Source organism: Saccopteryx bilineata, chromosome 11 (genome assembly GCF_036850765.1).
Source record: "Saccopteryx bilineata isolate mSacBil1 chromosome 11, mSacBil1_pri_phased_curated, whole genome shotgun sequence".
NCBI classification, from domain to species: domain Eukaryota; kingdom Metazoa; phylum Chordata; class Mammalia; order Chiroptera; family Emballonuridae; genus Saccopteryx; species Saccopteryx bilineata.
In genome coordinates this window covers 17,545,202-17,562,824 of record NC_089500.1, presented here as the reverse complement: position 1 = coordinate 17,562,824, position 17,623 = coordinate 17,545,202, and the positions used below count along the sequence as shown (strand labels likewise).

At 36.8% G+C, this 17,623-nt stretch overlaps 1 protein-coding gene across 1 annotated transcript in view; it reads left to right on the top strand.

The window, feature by feature from the left end:
* Nucleotides 1–17,623, top strand: part of DCC (DCC netrin 1 receptor) — a 1,159,181-nt gene that overhangs the window by 985,758 nt on the left and 155,800 nt on the right. The window lies entirely within an intron of this gene.

The window sequence follows — 17,623 nt, the reverse complement described above, 5'->3', positions numbered from 1 at the left end:
TTGGCAGAGACACCATTGTTCCAGAGGAGGCAGACAGCAAAGATGGCGGGGTGCTGAAGGGAAACAGAGGTGAGGGGCTTTGTGAGCTCTGCTGAGAAGAGTTGGGGGCTGTTGATTCTAGGAAAAATTGGAAAGATACTCCTGGCTGTGAAACCGGAGAACATGTGAGTGGGTTTTGGTGCCCTATGTGTTTGTTTGTTTTCACCAGCCAGTTGCAGGGCTAGAGTAAAAGCTATGGCCCGCCATTTCTTGGCTTCGCTGTTTCATTACCGTCTATCGGAATCTAATGGGAACCTGAACCTGCATGTGTCTGACAACTGATGATGGCCGCAACTACTGGACTTACATTCAGTTTACAGAATACAATACTTGAGTTGTGATATTTAAGAATTCATTGCAAATCTGTTTGTTCAGAGATGGCTAAGTATGTAAAAGTGTTCATATTCATTTTATATCTTTTTTCACAGTGCAATAAGAAATTATATCATTTACAGTGGGAAATAAAAGAAATATATGTTACATACTGGGTGCCAAGGATTTATACAATTCTCATAAAGCAAAAAGCAAGTTGATTCTACCTGTTGATTTAACACCATATTATTTGTAGTGAATTACGCTGATCTTAAATTCAGCCTTGTGGCGGGGGTGGTGCGACTTATTTGCAATGTCTCTCAAACACAAAACATTTGTGAGGAGAAGCCTGATTTGAATTTGAATAGCTTTTCTAGCAATAGCAAGAAAAGATTTAAAAAAAATACAAGAGGAAAATTGCACTGACCCATTCTCTCTATAATTGCTTCAAACACTAATAAGAGAAGCACCTACCAAAAGTCTTTATAATTTTAGTTAGCTGGCATTTAGAAATTATATTCTCTCAGTCGGTCCTTGAGTCGGAATGTTAAGGCAATCACAGAACTCGTATTTTATGGCTGTCAAACCTATGTCAGGGGACTCTCATTTATCCATTATTCAATATACATCGTCGCTGACAGTTCATCTTGATGCATACACCAGAGGGAGGAATTCCCAGGGCACTGCACAGACTCCTGGCAATGCGAACGTGGCGCACACCAGAATGAACTCAGAAAGGAGACTGCATTGTTTCACAATGTTCCTTTGATAACGATGCTCTTTATTGCAAAGAAGGTCCCCAGGAGTCTCCAAGTCTAGCAATGTTGAGGCATTTGGGAGATTAACACTGGGAAGAATCTCCAAATGTTTAACAAGAAATAAATAAATTCCTCTTGGTAAAGTATGTTTGTTCCTGAGAGATAGGAAGGTAAAACAGGACAGGAACATATAGATATTCATGAGTTTACATTTTTAAATTTATCTGAAAAGAGTAATTACATACATGCACACACATGCACGTACATATGTATTTAAATTCTACCAGCTGATACTATTTAAAATAGCCCCTTGTCTTACCATAACATATGAAATATAATGGTGGTTTTTATATGTTTGTTTGTTTTTTCATTGTTCAAATATGTACATAGTTAGGGAGAAAAAGGTATTTTTTCAGCATGTGTTTAACTATATAGGCAAAGTGTTAGACATCTCTTAATATAGATATTAAATAGACGAGTATATATTATGTGTGTATGTGTGTACATGTATATATTTAAAATGTCTAGACAACTTTGTGTCTAAAGCTTTAAATTATATTTTAAATACCTTTTCAACAATAGTATGAAAGCTAATATGCCTACTTTAATGTTCAGTAGAATAAATAAAAACAATTGGTGGTTTCTTTGCAAAGTTTGAATGAGTTTTAAACATGAACCTTTTATCCTAAGACCTGCTAAAATCACCTATTTGTTCTACTAGTGATTTTGTAGACGCTCCAATATTTTTCATTTAAAGAAGCATATCATATATAAACAGAAATGGTTTTACACTTAATTTTTTTTTAACAGAGACAGAGAGAGAGTCAGAGAGAGGGACTGAAAGGGACAGACAGACAGACAGGAAGGGAGAGAGACGAGAAGCATCAATTCTTCATTGCAGCACCTTAGTTGTTCAGTGATTGCTTTCTCATATGTGCCTTGACGGGGGGGGGGGGGGGCTACAGAAGAGTGAGTGGCCCCTTGCTCAAGCCAGCGACCTTGGGCTCAAGCCAATGACCATGGGGTCATGTCTATGATCCCACACTCAAGCCAGTGACCTCTCACTCAAGCTGGTGAGCCTGTGCTCAAGCTGGCAACTGCAAGGTTTCGAATCTGGGTCCTCTGGGTCCCAGTCCAATGCTCTATTCACTGTGTCACCGCCTGATCAGCTACACTTAATTTCTAATCTCCTGCCTTTTATTTTATTTTTTTTCTTGCCTTCTCTTGGTTAATATTTCTATCTACTAAGATGTTGAATAGAAGTGGTGGTGATAGACATCTTTGCCTTTTTCCTGGTCTTAGGGTAGACATGAAATAGGATATTAGTTGTAGTTCATAGATGTCTATTACATTGAAGAACTTTTACATTTTTCTTAGCTTTCTGAAAATGTTTATCATAACATTTGTTGAATTTCTGAAATAATTATCTATCTCTTGAAGTGATCACATGGTTTTCCTCTTTTTGTTTAATATAGTGAATTATAGTAATTAATTTTTAAGGGTAACTAATTTGAATTTTTCATACAAATCCTTTGTGGCCATGATAATACCACATGGTATCATGGTAATACTCTTTTCTTATATTGTTGGATTTTATTTGTTGATATTTATTAAGGACTTTTTGTGCCTATATTGATAAAAAATAGTTGTCTACAATTTTCTTTTTGTGAAGTGATGTCATGAAGTTGTATTTTTGGTTGTTATGTTGTCTCATAAAATTAGTTGGACAGTTTGCTTTTCTTCTGTTACTAAAACATTTGTGTAAAATATAATCGGTATTACTTATTATAGGAATGTTTGAGAGAATTCACTAATAAAATTATCTGGACCTGAAATTTCCTTTTTAGAAAGGCTTCTGCTAGTGAATTCAATCTTTTTTAACATCTATAGCTATTTTCTATTCTGTGTTTTTTATTATATTTGTTTTGGCAAGTTCTATTTTTCATGAAACTTGTCCATTTCATTTTGTCATTATTCTCATAATATTTTTCATAATATTCTCTTATTATTTGTAGTGATAACTGTATTTTTGTTTCTGATATTGATGACTGTTTTTTTGTGATGAGTATAGGTAGTGGTTTGCCAATTTTGTTTATCCTATCACAGAAAGAGACTTTATATTATCTTTTATTTTATTTTTTTTCATATCTACTCTTAAATTGACTATTTCCTTTCCTGTACTTATCTCAGTCATACTTTGCTCTTCTATTTTAATTTCTTAAGGTCAAACCTCATAATGTAGGTACATAAATTATCGGTGTTCCTCTAAGAACCACTTTCCTTGTTTCACATAAACTTTGATATGTTGTATATTCATTGTCATGCAGTTCAAAATATTTTCTGATTTTCCTTGATTATTTTTATTTTTGGCCCATGGGTTATTAATGTGTTGCTTAATTTTTAAATTTTGGGTTTTCCTATGTATCTTATTATATTAAATTTTAAATTTTGTTTTATCATAATTAGAAAATATACTCTTTGATTTAAAATTTTTTAAACTTACAAAGATTTATTTTATGAACCAGCATACTGTTAATTTTGTTCAGTGTACTTTGTGAACTTGGAAATAACATGTATTCTGCAATTAGATACAGAGTTGTGTAAATGTCCAAAAGATCAAGGTCTTTGATAGTGTTTTTCAGATTATCTATATCTTTACTTTTTTTGATCAAGTCTGTGAATTGAAGATTGTCAAAAATCAAGACCTTTTAGAAACATGGAATCATCTATGTCTTCCATTAATTCTGTCAATATTTTTGCTTTATTTATTTTGAGTCTGTTATTAAGCCAATATGCATTTATAATTATAATATCTTTTTGGTAAACCACCTCATTTCATTTTATAAATGCCTCTGTTTGTTTATTTATTTATTTATTTATATTTAGAGGCAGAGAGAGAGAGAGAGTCAGAGAGAGGGATAAACAGACAGGAACGGAGAGATGAGAAGCATCAATCATTAGTTTTTCGTTGTGCATTGCGACACCTTAGTTGTTCTTTGATTGCTTTCTCATATGTGCCTTGACCACAGGCCTTCAGCAGAACGAGTAACCCCTTATTCCACCCAGTGACCTTGGGCTCAAACTGGTGAGCTTTTGCTCAAACCAGATGAGCCCACGCTCAAGCTGGCGACCTTGGGAATCTCCAACCTGGGTCTTCCGCATCCCAGTCCAACTCTCTATCTACTGTGCCACCACCTGGTCAGGCTCCTCTGTTTAATTTTGATAATAATCTTGGTCTTATAGACAATTTTTATCTGTTTTTATTATATCCATTCTAGCCTTCTTATACTTTAAGTTAAAGTTTACATGCTATATCATTTTTCATCCATTACTTTCAACCTATGTCTTTATAAAGTTTGACTGTCTTTCATAGGTAGTTACGTACTTGGGTCTTGCTATTTTATGCACTCTGAAAATTTCTGCCTTTTAATTGGAGTTTTTAGACCATCAAAGTTTAATGTAATTAGGCCCTGGCCGGTTGCCTCAGCGGTAGAGCGTCGGCCTGGCGTGCGGGGAACCTGGGTTCGATTCCCGGCCAGGGCACATAGGAGAAGCGCCCATTTGCTTCTCCACCCCCACCCCCTTCTTCCTCCCTGTCTCTCTCTTCCCTTCCCGCAGCCAAGGCTCCATTGGAGCAAAGATGGCCCGGGCGCTGGGGATGGCTCCTTGGCCTCTGCCCCAGGCGCTAGAGTGGCTCTGGTCGCAAAAGGAGCGACGCCCCCCCCCCTAGTCGGGTGCATGCGGGAGTCTGTCTGACTGTCTCTCACCGTTTCCAGCTCAAAAAAAAAAAAAAAAAAGTTTAATGTAATTATATAAAAGGTTAAATTTAGGTCACTTTTTTTTCTGTTTGTCCCTTCTCTTTTTTGTTTGCCTATTTTCTCTTTTTTAATCTTCTCCAGGTTCTTACTTGATTCAGCAGTTTGCCCACTTTTATATAATCCTCTGGTATCATGCAGATTGTGTTTGGGGTAATTTTTTTGCTGTTACTGTTTTGTGGGGTTTTTGTTTGTTTTTTTTATTAATAGTTTATTACCTTTTCTAAGTGATATACAAAATCCCTTTTTATAACACTTATTGAAAATATTTTACATTGGACTGTTTAGGGGAAAAAAACGGTTAATAAAATGGGTGGTCCATTTGTGATTAAATTTGTTTGAGATCTAACGGTATTAAATGAAGATTTGAATTCTGTCTCTAACAGTAGATATTGTCATACCTGGCACAGTAGCCTTTTCATTCCCATGCTATGGGACTCTATGAGCCTGAATTTTCTCATCTGTAAAGCAGGATAGTATACTTCTACCTTACAAGCTTTTTATGAAATTCAGCTGAGATAATAAAAGAAAAGTTATTTAACACTTAAAGTTAAAGCATGTACTTGTAAATAAAGCATTGTACTTTTTATCATTTTGTACATCAGCAATTTAGCAAATATATATAAGATAGTTACATAGGCTTTGAATTGTGTTTTTATAAACTATGACATTTATAGTGCTTTGGTTTGTCTTCTTTACCTGCAAGTGGACTATATAAAATACAATTTTAAAAATAGTGGGCTAGATCAAATACAGTTTTAAAAATAAATGTTCTAGGTTTTTAAACTGAGATAACTCATCAAATGCATGACATTCCATAGATCATTTCTATACTGAAATTATTTGAATAAAGAATATAAACAACACAGTGGCATTCAATTCATTGTGAAAGACAAAAATGTAAGCTGGTTTCAGCTCTAATAGAATGCTGAGAAAACCCCAAGTGGGAGAATTAGATTCATTCCATTCCACATGAGCCCGGGTTGCCCAGGGAGGAGTGAGAGAGAAGAGAAAAGGTCATTCCATGAGATCATTACTCAGAATATATCAGGAAGAGTGGTTTTATCTTTTATGATTTTTCTTTTAGATTAGTGTCTTTTCAACCTATAGGCATTTTCCAGCAGTATTTAAGGACAGCCTCAGGGTGAGTCATTAATAATACATACTATTCTATTTGTAACCCTTTTCTCACTTTCTTCTCCCTGAGGTTCAAAGCACACGTGATGTCTTATAGCTGGTGAATTTTCTAAGCATGTTTAATGGGAAGAATCTTTCACAAAAGATGAATACTATTATTGAACTAGAGAACAAAAGCACCTAATTGGAGTAAATATATATGTATCTTTCATTAAAAACCTCCAAATCTCCCCTCTTTATTCCCCTTGTTTTTATAACCCTTCCACATTTCATCTTGTATTTTACAACCTGAGTTGTCATTTGTAAAATCAAATTGATGAAATAAAGGATTATGTGGGTCATTCAGCCTAACAACATTCAATCCAAACATTCAATCAAAAACTACTCCTCCATCTTCTGTATATTTTTTAAGAAAATACTTTATTTGGGTCAGAATAGTTCAGATCTCTCCTTAAGTTTACATGTCATTTTGTGTTTACAGACAGCTACTTGGCCCATTCCTTCCAAATACGTATAAATACCAATCTATTTCTTCATCCGTTACATGTTGTTAGCATTGGGCATCATCTCCATTTTACAAATGAGGGAAGACAGCAAGAGCACTAAAGTGAACAAGGAAAGTCAAAGCTAACTTTTTAATGACAAAGTTAAACATTGCCTCAACACACTCATATAAATATTGCCATAGACAGCAAAGACCTGGCTCTTCAGTGTGGAGAGAGAGGAAGCTGGGATCAAACCTGAGTCGAATCTGGACTTGAAGCTAGCTCACACTACTGCAGGGACTTTCCAATTTCCACTAGAAAAAACAAGGTCTTCTGGAAAATCACATCCTTTAATTCAACAACAGAATAATATAACCTAGTGAGATAGGACACAGTCCTAAAATTTCTGAACAAACACTTTTAGTTTCAGGAATAAGTCTCAGAGATTAATCATGGAGGTCTGAGAATTGTTATCCTGTGAGCTGGACTTAAGGGAAAAGACAGAGAAAGAGATGTCTGAGCATCTTGCTTTGTTAAGCAATTATACTTGTGGATGAAGTCTTTTTCCTACTAGTTCTACCAGTTTATGCCCCCATGTAATTAGAGGCTCTGTTATAAGGGGCATAATTATTTAGGATTGTTGTGTCTTCTAGATGAACTAATCACTTTTTCATTTATAAACTATTCCTCTTTATCAGGGGTAATAGTCTTTGCTTTGCAATCGGCATTTTGCCTAATATTAATAACAACTCCAGCCTCTCTTTTGTTTGTATGTTAGCATGATATGTATTTTCCCATTAGTTTTACTTTCAAACTATTTGTGCATTTATATTTAAAGTGGGCTTTTGAAGGTAGCATGTAGTTTAGTCTAGCTTTTTCATTCAAGCTGACAGTCTCTAAATTTTAATTGAGTTGTTTAGGACATTTTTATTTTTTAGATGTAACTTATTGATTTTTAGAAAGAGGAGAAGGGGTTGGAGAGGGGTAGAAGCAGGAAGCATCAACTTGTAGTAGTTTCTTCCCATATGTACTTGACTGGGCAAACCATGGGTTTCGAACTGGTGACCTCAGTGTTCCAGGTCAACACTTTATCCATTGTGCCACAAAACATCAGGCAGGATCTTTACATTTAATGTGAATATTGATATGATTAGGTTTATATTTACCAACCTGCTATTTGTGTGTGGGGGGGTGGCTGTTATTGGTGGTGGTGTTGTTGCCTTAGTTGTCTCATATGTTCTTTGTGCTCTTTTATTTCTCTGTCTGCATTTTGGGGGGAATTAGTTAGGTATTTTAATCATTTATCTTGTGTTCTTTGTGGGCTCATTAGCTATAACTGTTTTGCTTATTTACTGGTTGTTTTATGATTTATAGTATGTATCTTTGACTTATTACTATTGACCTTACAGAAACATTATTGAATTTCCCAATGCATTGCTGTTATTTATTTAAATTACCAATTTTTTTTTTTCATTTTTCTGAAGCTGGAAACAGGGAGAGACAGTCAAACAGACTACTGCATGCGCCCGACCGGGATCACCCAGCACGCCCACCAGGGGCGACGCTCTGCCCACCAGGGGGCGATGCTCTGCCCATCCTGGGCGTCTCCATGTTGCGACCAGAGCCACTCTAGCGCCTGGGGCAGAGGCCACAGAGCCATCCCCAGCGCCCGGGCCATCTTTGCTCCAATGGAGCCTTGGCTGCGGGAGGGGAAGAGAGAGACAGAGAGGAAAGCGCAGCGGAGGGGTGGAGAAGCAAATGGGCCCTTAAATCTAACTACATAGTTAGCATTTCTATTGTTCCTCATTCCTTTGTGCTAACCCAGATTTTGCACTGGCATAAGTTTGCTTTGCGCTTGAGTGGCTTCCTTGTAATGGAGTTATGCCAGTGATTAATATTTTAATCTTTGTACACCTAAAAACCTTTCTATTTTGCTTCATTTTTTTAAGTACGTTTGCATTGGAGGTGGAATTCTAGCTCAACAAACATTATTTTATTTGAGCATTTTTAATGATATTAGTATATTTTACTATTTCCTATATTGCCTTGTTTCAAAGTCTGCTGTGATCATTAACTTTGAACCTCTGTATATAATGTCTTTTTTCTCTGGCTGCTTTTAGATTTTTTTTTCTTTTTCACTACTTTTACACAGTTTTATTTTGATGTCTCAGTGTAGTATTTTTTGTTTCTTCTGCTTCATATATATTTTGGTTGTACTACAGCTCACTGAAACTTTGTTCATTGTTCTTAGTCTATTTTCATTGTGTGTTTCACTATTGATAGTTTCTATTACTATGTCTTTAAAGTCACTTTTCCCCCTGCAGTGGCTAATCTGATCTTATCCCATGTGGTGTGTCTTTCATATTATGCACAATAGCTTTTGTCTTTAGAAGTTTGGCTTGGGACTTTTCTATATATTCTACTTTCTAGTTAATGTGCTCAAGCTTTCCTCTGTCTTCTTGACAATAGGGAATGCTCTGTCTATGGATTTTTCATCTATGTCATTTTGAGTCTGTCTCTAATTTTTCTTCTCATTATGGAGCGCATTTTTCTACATTTTGCAGATGTAGATAAATTCAATATAACAATGCATATTATCTACTTTTTGCAAAGGTACTTATTAAACATCATATTTTTTTAATTTTTGTGGTGCTGGGGATTTTGTAAAAAGATTCTTCAGTTTTGTTCTAGCATGTAGTTTAATTCCCTGGAGAAATTTTGACCCTTTTGAGGGTTGCTTTTAATCTATGACATTGTGCTAGAGCACTGGTACCATCAAATAACATAAGGCTCATTTGCCCTACTATTAAGGCAATAACTTCTAAGAGTCCCATAAATTATGTGATTTTTTTCAACATGGCTTGGGGAAACCCACTTATTCCTGGCCCTGAATGATACCAAAGATTTTTTTCTTGCTAATATTGGGTGGTTCTTTCCCCAGGCTTGGAAAGTTTTCTCATAACATGCACAGATAGGCCCTGGTGGGCTGACTCAGTGGTAGAGCGTCAGCCCCGTGTGGAAGTCCAGGGTTTGATTCCCAGCCTGGGCACACAGGAGAAGCGCCCATCTGCCTCTCCACCCTTCTCTGTCTCCTTGCTCTCAGTCTCTCTCTTCCTCTCCCACATTCAAGGCTCCATTGGAGCAAAGTTGGCCTGGGTGCTGAGGATGCCTTCATGGCCTCCATCTCACGAGCTAGAATAGCTCTGGTTGCAACAGAGCAAGGCCTCAGATGGGCAGAGCATCACCCCCTGGTGGGCATGCCGGGTGGATCCCGGTCGGGTGCATCTGGGAGTCTGTCTCTCTGCCTACCCACTTCTCACTTCAGAAAATTACAAAAAATACACACACACACACACACACACACGAGATAAAATACTCAGATGAAGATTTAAGAGGGAACCCTGGTAGACCTCCAGAACTCTCTTTTTCTTCTCTCTACTACTCTTCCTCATTAACTCCAGTTACCTCAGACTTCCGACCCTGCGTGTTCAACTAGGTCAGGGGTCCCCAAACTTTTTACACAGGGGGCCAGTTCACTGTCCCTCAGACCGTTGGAGGGCCAGACTATAAAAAAAACTGTGAACAAATCCCTATGCACACTGCACATATCTTATTTTAAAGTAAAAAAACAAAATGAAAACAAATACAATATTTAAAATAAAGAACAAGTAAATTTAAATCAACAAACTGACCAGTATTTCAATGGGAACTATGCTCCTCTCACTGACCACCAATGAAAGAGGTGCCCCTTCCGGAAGTGCAGTGGGGGCCAGATAAATGGCCTCAGGGGGCTGCATGTGGCCCGCGGGCCGTAGTTTGGGGACCCCTGAATTAGGTGGATCCACTGGGCTCCATTGGTTTCCCTTTCTCCTCTGCAGCCTGAACGCTTTCTCCAGGCAGTGAGCTCGGGAGGTCAGTGGGCTCACTTTGTTTCTCTCCTCCCAGAGACCACTGACCTGATCTGCCTGATGGCCAACATCTGAACATTGTTTTTTGTGTTTTGCTTCTGTAAATTGCTCCAGGAAGGAGGATAAATCCAGTCCCTATTAATCTATATTAATCAGAAGTAGAAGTCCTGTAATAAACAATTAAACAGTCATTTTATTATTTCAGTATGGCTAAACTTTTCACTTTTCAAGAGTACCAAAGATGCCAGACTGTGTTAGATCTTTTTCCTGATTTCTGTCACAAGGCTCATCAAAAATGAATTCTAACTGCCGTATTATATTTTTGGAGATAAATTTAACTTAAGTGCTCTTAGAAATGGGTCTCTTAGCCCGTGGAGAAATGAACCTTTCTAACTCCCAGAGTGCATTCCAAGTTCAGTGAGTACAATGTAAATTATAATGTTAACCTCAGCATCACCCCTCCCATCAAAAAATATTCCATCATGCGTGGAATATAAAAGTTTTGAGCTTATGACATGCAAACATTTTAAATCAGAAAAATCAATGCACTTCAGCAGCCTCTGGAATAGTTGACATTCATGAATAAAAAATGAATAAGCGCCATGTAGAGAACATTTTATTATTTTTAAATAAAGTACATTATAGGTGTTAGTAACAAAATTGGTTGGTTAACAAAATTATACTTTGTATTTTTTGAAGCAGGATGTAAGAATAATGTTGAAAAATGATTTTTGATCTGAAGTTTGAAAAACCTGATCACTAAAAATTGTACAGAAATAAGTCATTTAATAGTAAAGAAAATAAAAAGAGAAGGTGCATTTATTCTTTCTTTATTCCCAATTACCTTATTCAGAGCATTTGTCTATTGTGAAACAAGAGTGAACACACACTCCAGCTGTATTTTAGACTGGAAGATTGTAACAGATCATTGAAAAATCATATATTGTGTGCTATAAAGCACTTCTAAAAGAAAGTCAACTTCCCTGGTTGTTATTATTACTTTGCAATTTTGTTATTTACATAGGGATTCCCTGCTTATTCTCAAGTTAATATCAGTAATTTTAAAATACAATTTTATTCTGACAGTTTTAATGAGGGGCTCTAAATGGAATTTCTATAGGAATATGTATATGTCTGTTTTTTATCTCAGATTTGATTGTGTATGTCTCTTAGCTTTGCTGCAAATGTTTCTTCCTATCAATACTATTTGCTCAATACCTATACTCTAAATGTTATAAATAGAATAAGAACTCTAATAAATCCAAAGAATACTATATCTTCTTGTTTTCTTAGCATTTCATAATCTTTCTGAAATTCACCTTAATAGGTTTCAATGCTTTTCTTTTACAGATGTAGATGAATTCAATATAACATAATGCATATTATCTGAGTCATAATTTTCAACTATTTTTGGACATTAGGTGACATGAGTCAGAACACCAAATGGATGAATTTTCTATAGTGCACATTGTTGCTTTATTAGAAAAAAACAAAAAATCTTTTGTGGTAGAAAGTGTGTTAAAAGACCAAATGGTTTGTCATTTCTTATCAATTTCTTATTTATATTTCATATAATAATGTATTGAGTAACTGTTATGCTTAAGATACCATGTTGAGAATCAGGAAGGATACCAAGAAATGTAAGGCATATTTTCTGACATATTCTAGGCTCCCAAAGTCTTATGTAATAAATACAGTAATATATAAATGAAGTCCAGTATTTCTAGAAGAATGCTAATTGCTTTGGTAGGCTGAGAGGTCACTTATTTTTGAGGTTGGTAGAAATACTGGCATGAGAATTTTTTTTATTTTTTTATTTTATTTTATTCATTTTAGAGAGGAGAGAGAGAGGGAGAGAGAGAGAGAGAGAGAGAAAGGAGAGAGAGACAGGGGGGAGGAGCTGGAAGCATCAACTCCCATATGTGCCTTGACCAGGCAAGCCCAGGTTTTCGAACCAGCGACCTCAGCATTTCCAGGTCGACGCTTTATCCACTGTGCCACCACAGGTCAGGCTTTTTTTTTTTTTTAAGAATGGTTTATTTATTCATTTTAGAGGAGAGAGAGAGAGAAAGAGAAAGGAAAGAGAGACGGGGGGAAGAGCAGGAAGCTTCAACTCCCATATGTGCCTTGATTGGGCAAGCCCAGGGTTTTGAACCAGCAACCTCAGCATCCCAGGTCGACGCTTTATCCATGGCGCCACCACAGGTTGGCATGAGAATTTTGATTTTAAGGATGGGTAGGATATATTCATATGGTTAAAGATGTAATAGGGTAGGCACAAGACTGCAAAGTCAATGGCAGGCAAGAGAGATATAAAGTCTTGTCAACAACTCAGGTTAACCATGAGTAAAGATTCACATAAGGTGCTCACAGGAAAAATGAATAGAGATTATTGGAGTGCAAGTTTGGGAAGGAATAAAATTGAAATTATAAACATTCTTGAATCGATCTATTGTCAAAGAATTCTAAGGACTCATGTTGTATAATTAATGTTTATTTTTTGAGGTACTAATTGATTCCCAAATGCTGAGAACATGTGTCCAAATTATTCAGCCAGTTAGTGAGTCTTACCCACCACCTAGCCTTTCTTCTCATCATAATATACCTGCTATTATGAGAAAACGATGTCCTGTATTCAAAAAATTCCTGGGACACTAGAATCCAGGGTTGAAAAGGAAGCTGAAACTACATTGCGGTAGTCACTGAGTCTCATACTTGGCCTCTTTAATATGCAGTTTCCTAATGGAAGATAGTCACTTCTTCACTGTCTATGTAAAATAGTATAGGCAAGTGTTCGCTTCCTCCTTACCATGTTTGTTCTAAAAACCACACCATAAAGACAAAAAGTGATTAACCAATCATTATTTAATTAAACCTAGCCAGTACTGGGTTGTTGTGCCTTATGCTTCGGTTGTTCTCTTTAAATGCTTTGTTCAATATTCACAATTTCCCAAGAAGAAACTCCTGATATTGTTATAAAGATCTTTAAAGTCTACCTTCTGATATACTAATTACTTTGAGGAGTCCTGATTCAGTACACATTTGAGTGACTCCAGACTTATCACACCATCTAGTCTTTGCATCCAAGCAACATGTAATGATATAAATTTTGTTCTCCTTCTTCAGACTGGGCTTTGGCATTTAATTGTTTTGAGATAGGTGGTACAAGAGTGAGTCTGTGAGTCAGATAGTTAAGATTTAGGTAATTAAAATTTATATAGTTAAGAATTTAGAGAAGTCTACCTTTATGAATGGCAATTTACTTTATTAGATAATGCATCTAGGCATGTTTCTTTTTTTAAGGTGCTTTGCATGTGCGTGTTGGGGATGTTTTAATGATAAATATGCCATTGTAAAAGTGAACATATACTAGTCATGAGACTAGTACATGTTAATTAAAAAATTAAGGATAGCAATCAAATACAATTTTATTATTTCTAGCAATGTCTACACTGAAACATATTTGTGAGTTAATCAAGTAATCAGGTAGAATATCCACTATGTAAATTACTTACATACTTTATTCAACACAAACATTTGAGAGGTGCCCTTGGTAATACACAGCCCATATCCTAGAACACTTTAACCATATTTGAAAATACGTATGTTATCTCAAATTCTGCTCACTCAATAAGAATGGCCTTTTCATAAACTAAGCATGTTACTGTCTCATAAGAGTAAGAAAAAAAATAGCCATATAGTTCAGATCTAGCAGGTTGTGTTATCAATCACTGAAAGAAAACATAGCAAGTTGGGTTGGATTTCTGCTGCTTAATTGTATGTTAATTTATGTAAATAAGAACTGAAAACAGGCTTTCACTCCTTAAACAGAATGAGCAAACTCCCTCTTTCAATAATAGAAGTTAAATATTTGTGCTAGTCTAGGTACTCTAGGTTGTCTCTGAGAAGTCATAGTGTTCTGAGCTAAGGGATCTTTTTATTTTTTTCTCTACAATCCTTAAGCAAATGTCAACATAGGTTTCCTAATAATTAGCAGAGAAGTAACATTTCAGGAACTATTGATTTTGTGTCTACCTTTTTACCCCTAGAACCTGTGAAAGGGACCTTGTTTGGAATAAGGGTTTTTGCAGATATAATTAATTTAGGGTCCCCAGGGAGGTTTTTCCCAGATTATTAGGCAGGCCCTAAATTCAAGGATATGTGCTTATAAGAGACACAGAGAGGAGAGAGAGAAAGAGCAAAAGAGAAAGTCAAGTGAGACAAAGGCAGAGATTGGGGTGGTGCATCCAAGAAAAATGCTGACTGACAACCACCAGAAGCTGGGAAAGTCAAGGAAGGTGTCTCCCTTAGAGACTCCGGGGGGTATTCCCCTCCAACAAACACGTACACCTTAGTTTCAGATGTCTACCCTCAGAATTACAAGAGACTAGATTTCTCAGTGTAAGTCACCAAGTTTGTATAAATTGTTACAGCAACCTTGAAAAGGCAACACAGAAAGGTAATTCTTAACTTAATTATTTTTTTCTCAACCTCCTTCTAAATTTGAAAAGAAAAAAATTCTGACTCAGGTACCCTCTACTCTCTAAAGCAGGGGTCTCAAACTCAACTCAGCATGTGGGCCGCAGGGCAAGATCACAGCCGTTCGGCGGGCCGCACTAGGTCTACAAAAGGCAACTGTTACACAACACTTTTCTCACTGCAGTTGAAAACAAAAAAAAATCAGTACAACAAGCACAATCGTACATGCAGTTTACTCAGTGTCACAAAACGACCAGAAACTGTAGTTCGCATCACAACTGCTGTTAACTAAGCTAATATCTAGCTAGGATGCTAGAGAAATGAAAAATACAAGTAGGCCCCTAGGTTTACTTAATTTTATCCAAAATATTTTGAACTTCGTGGATTAGTCTGCGGGCCGCACAAAATTGTTCTGCGGGCCGCATGCGGACCGCGAGTTTGAGACCCCTGCTCTAAAGCATCATGACCAGTATTAAAAAATGAAAAATTAAGAAAGAGCTCCACACAAAAGTCATGTTATTGGTGAAAGAAAGCAATAGAGTGACAGGAATTAACCAGCTGAAAGATTCATGGTGGTGAAATCAGGTGAATAAGAGTGTTCTAGCTTTGTCGCCAGAGGCAGCATTACCTCAATCATCCACAGGCTTTGTGTTCTTCTGACTAGTCAGCCTCGCACCTCTTATGTTAATGTCCAGAAGCAAACTAGTAGCTGAATACAAATCTTGCATTCATCTCTGTCTACCTTTTTTGTAATGTGGCAAGGCCTCTGTTTTTCAGCAAGACACAGAAAAGAAACTTGGATGGAATACAATGAATTTGCACAGAGGCTATTTTTTTTCTAAGAGCAAAGCACATTTATAGCAAACAAATCAAATTTTTTTTGAAAGAAAAAATACAGAGCCAGAGATTTTTCCTACAAGAATAAAAGCAAGTAATTTATCTTTATGGTAATCTAATTCATGGGGTTTACACACCAATTAGTCATTTCTGAGCAGAAACTAGAGAACACTATAAAATGACTGAACAAAACTGTACTTATGGAGGCAGAAATGTGATGATTTTCTTTGACCCTATTTCTATTATTGTCCTTTACTAAAATGTTACCTCATAATCATGAGTAATAATTCAATTATGTTCTATTTTTCTGAGTCTCCTGTATTATGGCCACCTCATCTTTTATTATTTGAACTTGCAGTAAAACATTAGAGGCCATTATTTTGGCCACTGAGGGGTATGTGTTTGATGACGTACAGAAGCCAAAAGCATGGACGCATAGGTTGTCAAGTGGAATATATTTAAAGAACTTTTGATCATGAGTAGTAAGAGTTTTCATCTCTTGGCAATGATGGTGGAATTTTTGTTGTTTCTCTTGCTGCTTTATTTGTCTAAGTGCAGGGAGAAGGGGTTGGAAGTTCTAAAACACCAGTGCACACATCACAGGGATTTTTCTGTTGCTGGTGAAGTCACCTAAACTTTGCGTCCTGGTTTCCTTGTTCTGTCTAATGAGCATGCCAGCAGTCCTGGGCCAAGTAAGAGCAGGCGTGGGAGGAGGAAGCAGGCCCTGTCAGTGTGGTGGAGGAGGACATTATTTTTGAAACAAGTATCATGTATCCTTAGCAAACAAAATCTGGAATATGCTATTATCATACTATAAGCATTTAAAATGTTGTTATGTGAAGACTGTGTTTATTTTATTTATTTATTTTTTACAGAGACAGAGAGTAAGTCAGAGAGAGGGATAGACAGGGACAGACAGACAGGAACGGAGAGAGATGAGAAGCATCAATCATTAGTTTTTCATTGCGCGTTGCAACACCTTAGTTGTTCATTGATTGCTTTCTCATATGTGCCTTGACCGCGGGCCTTCAGCAGACCGAGTAACCCCTTGCTGGAGCCAGCAACCTTGGGTTCAAGCTGGTGGGCTTTTCCTCAAACCAGATGAGCCCACACTCAAGCTGGCGACCTTTGGGTCTCGAACCCGGGTCCTCCGCATCCCAGTCCGATGCTCTATGCACTGCACCACTGCCTGGTCAGGCAAGACTGTATTTTTATTGTCTATGAACTATATATTTTTGTTAGATTTTTGAGAAGAAAAAAACTGATTTTAGAACTGTTCAATAAAAACAAACAGATATTGCCTGACCAGGCGGTAGCGCAGTGGATAGAGCATCGGACAGGGATGCGGAGGACCTAAGCTCGAGACCCCAAGGTTGCCAGCTTGAGCGCGGGCTCATCTGGCTTGAGCAAAAAAAGCTCACCAGCTTGGACTGAAGGTCGCTGGTTCAAGCAAGGGGTTACTCAGTTTGCTGAAGGCCCATGGTCAAGGCACATATGAAAAAGCAATCAGTGAACAACTAAGGTGTCGCAATGAAAAACTGATGATTGATGCTTCTCATCTCTCTCTGTTCCTGTCTGTCTGTCCCTATCTATCCCTCTCTCTGACTCTCTCTGTCCCTGTAAAAAACAAAACAAAAAACAGATAGTATTGCTTATGCTCTATATGGTAAACACTTAGGAAACTCACTTAATATCTTCATTACAAATAATTGAAGGTTTACACAGCTCATAATAATAGTAATAAATGACTTATTGAGCACTTACTATGCACTGAGCTATACATATTTTTTATATGATTTGTCTCATTTGATCCTCACAATCATCCTAAGATGAGATGCTCTAATTGATGCCAT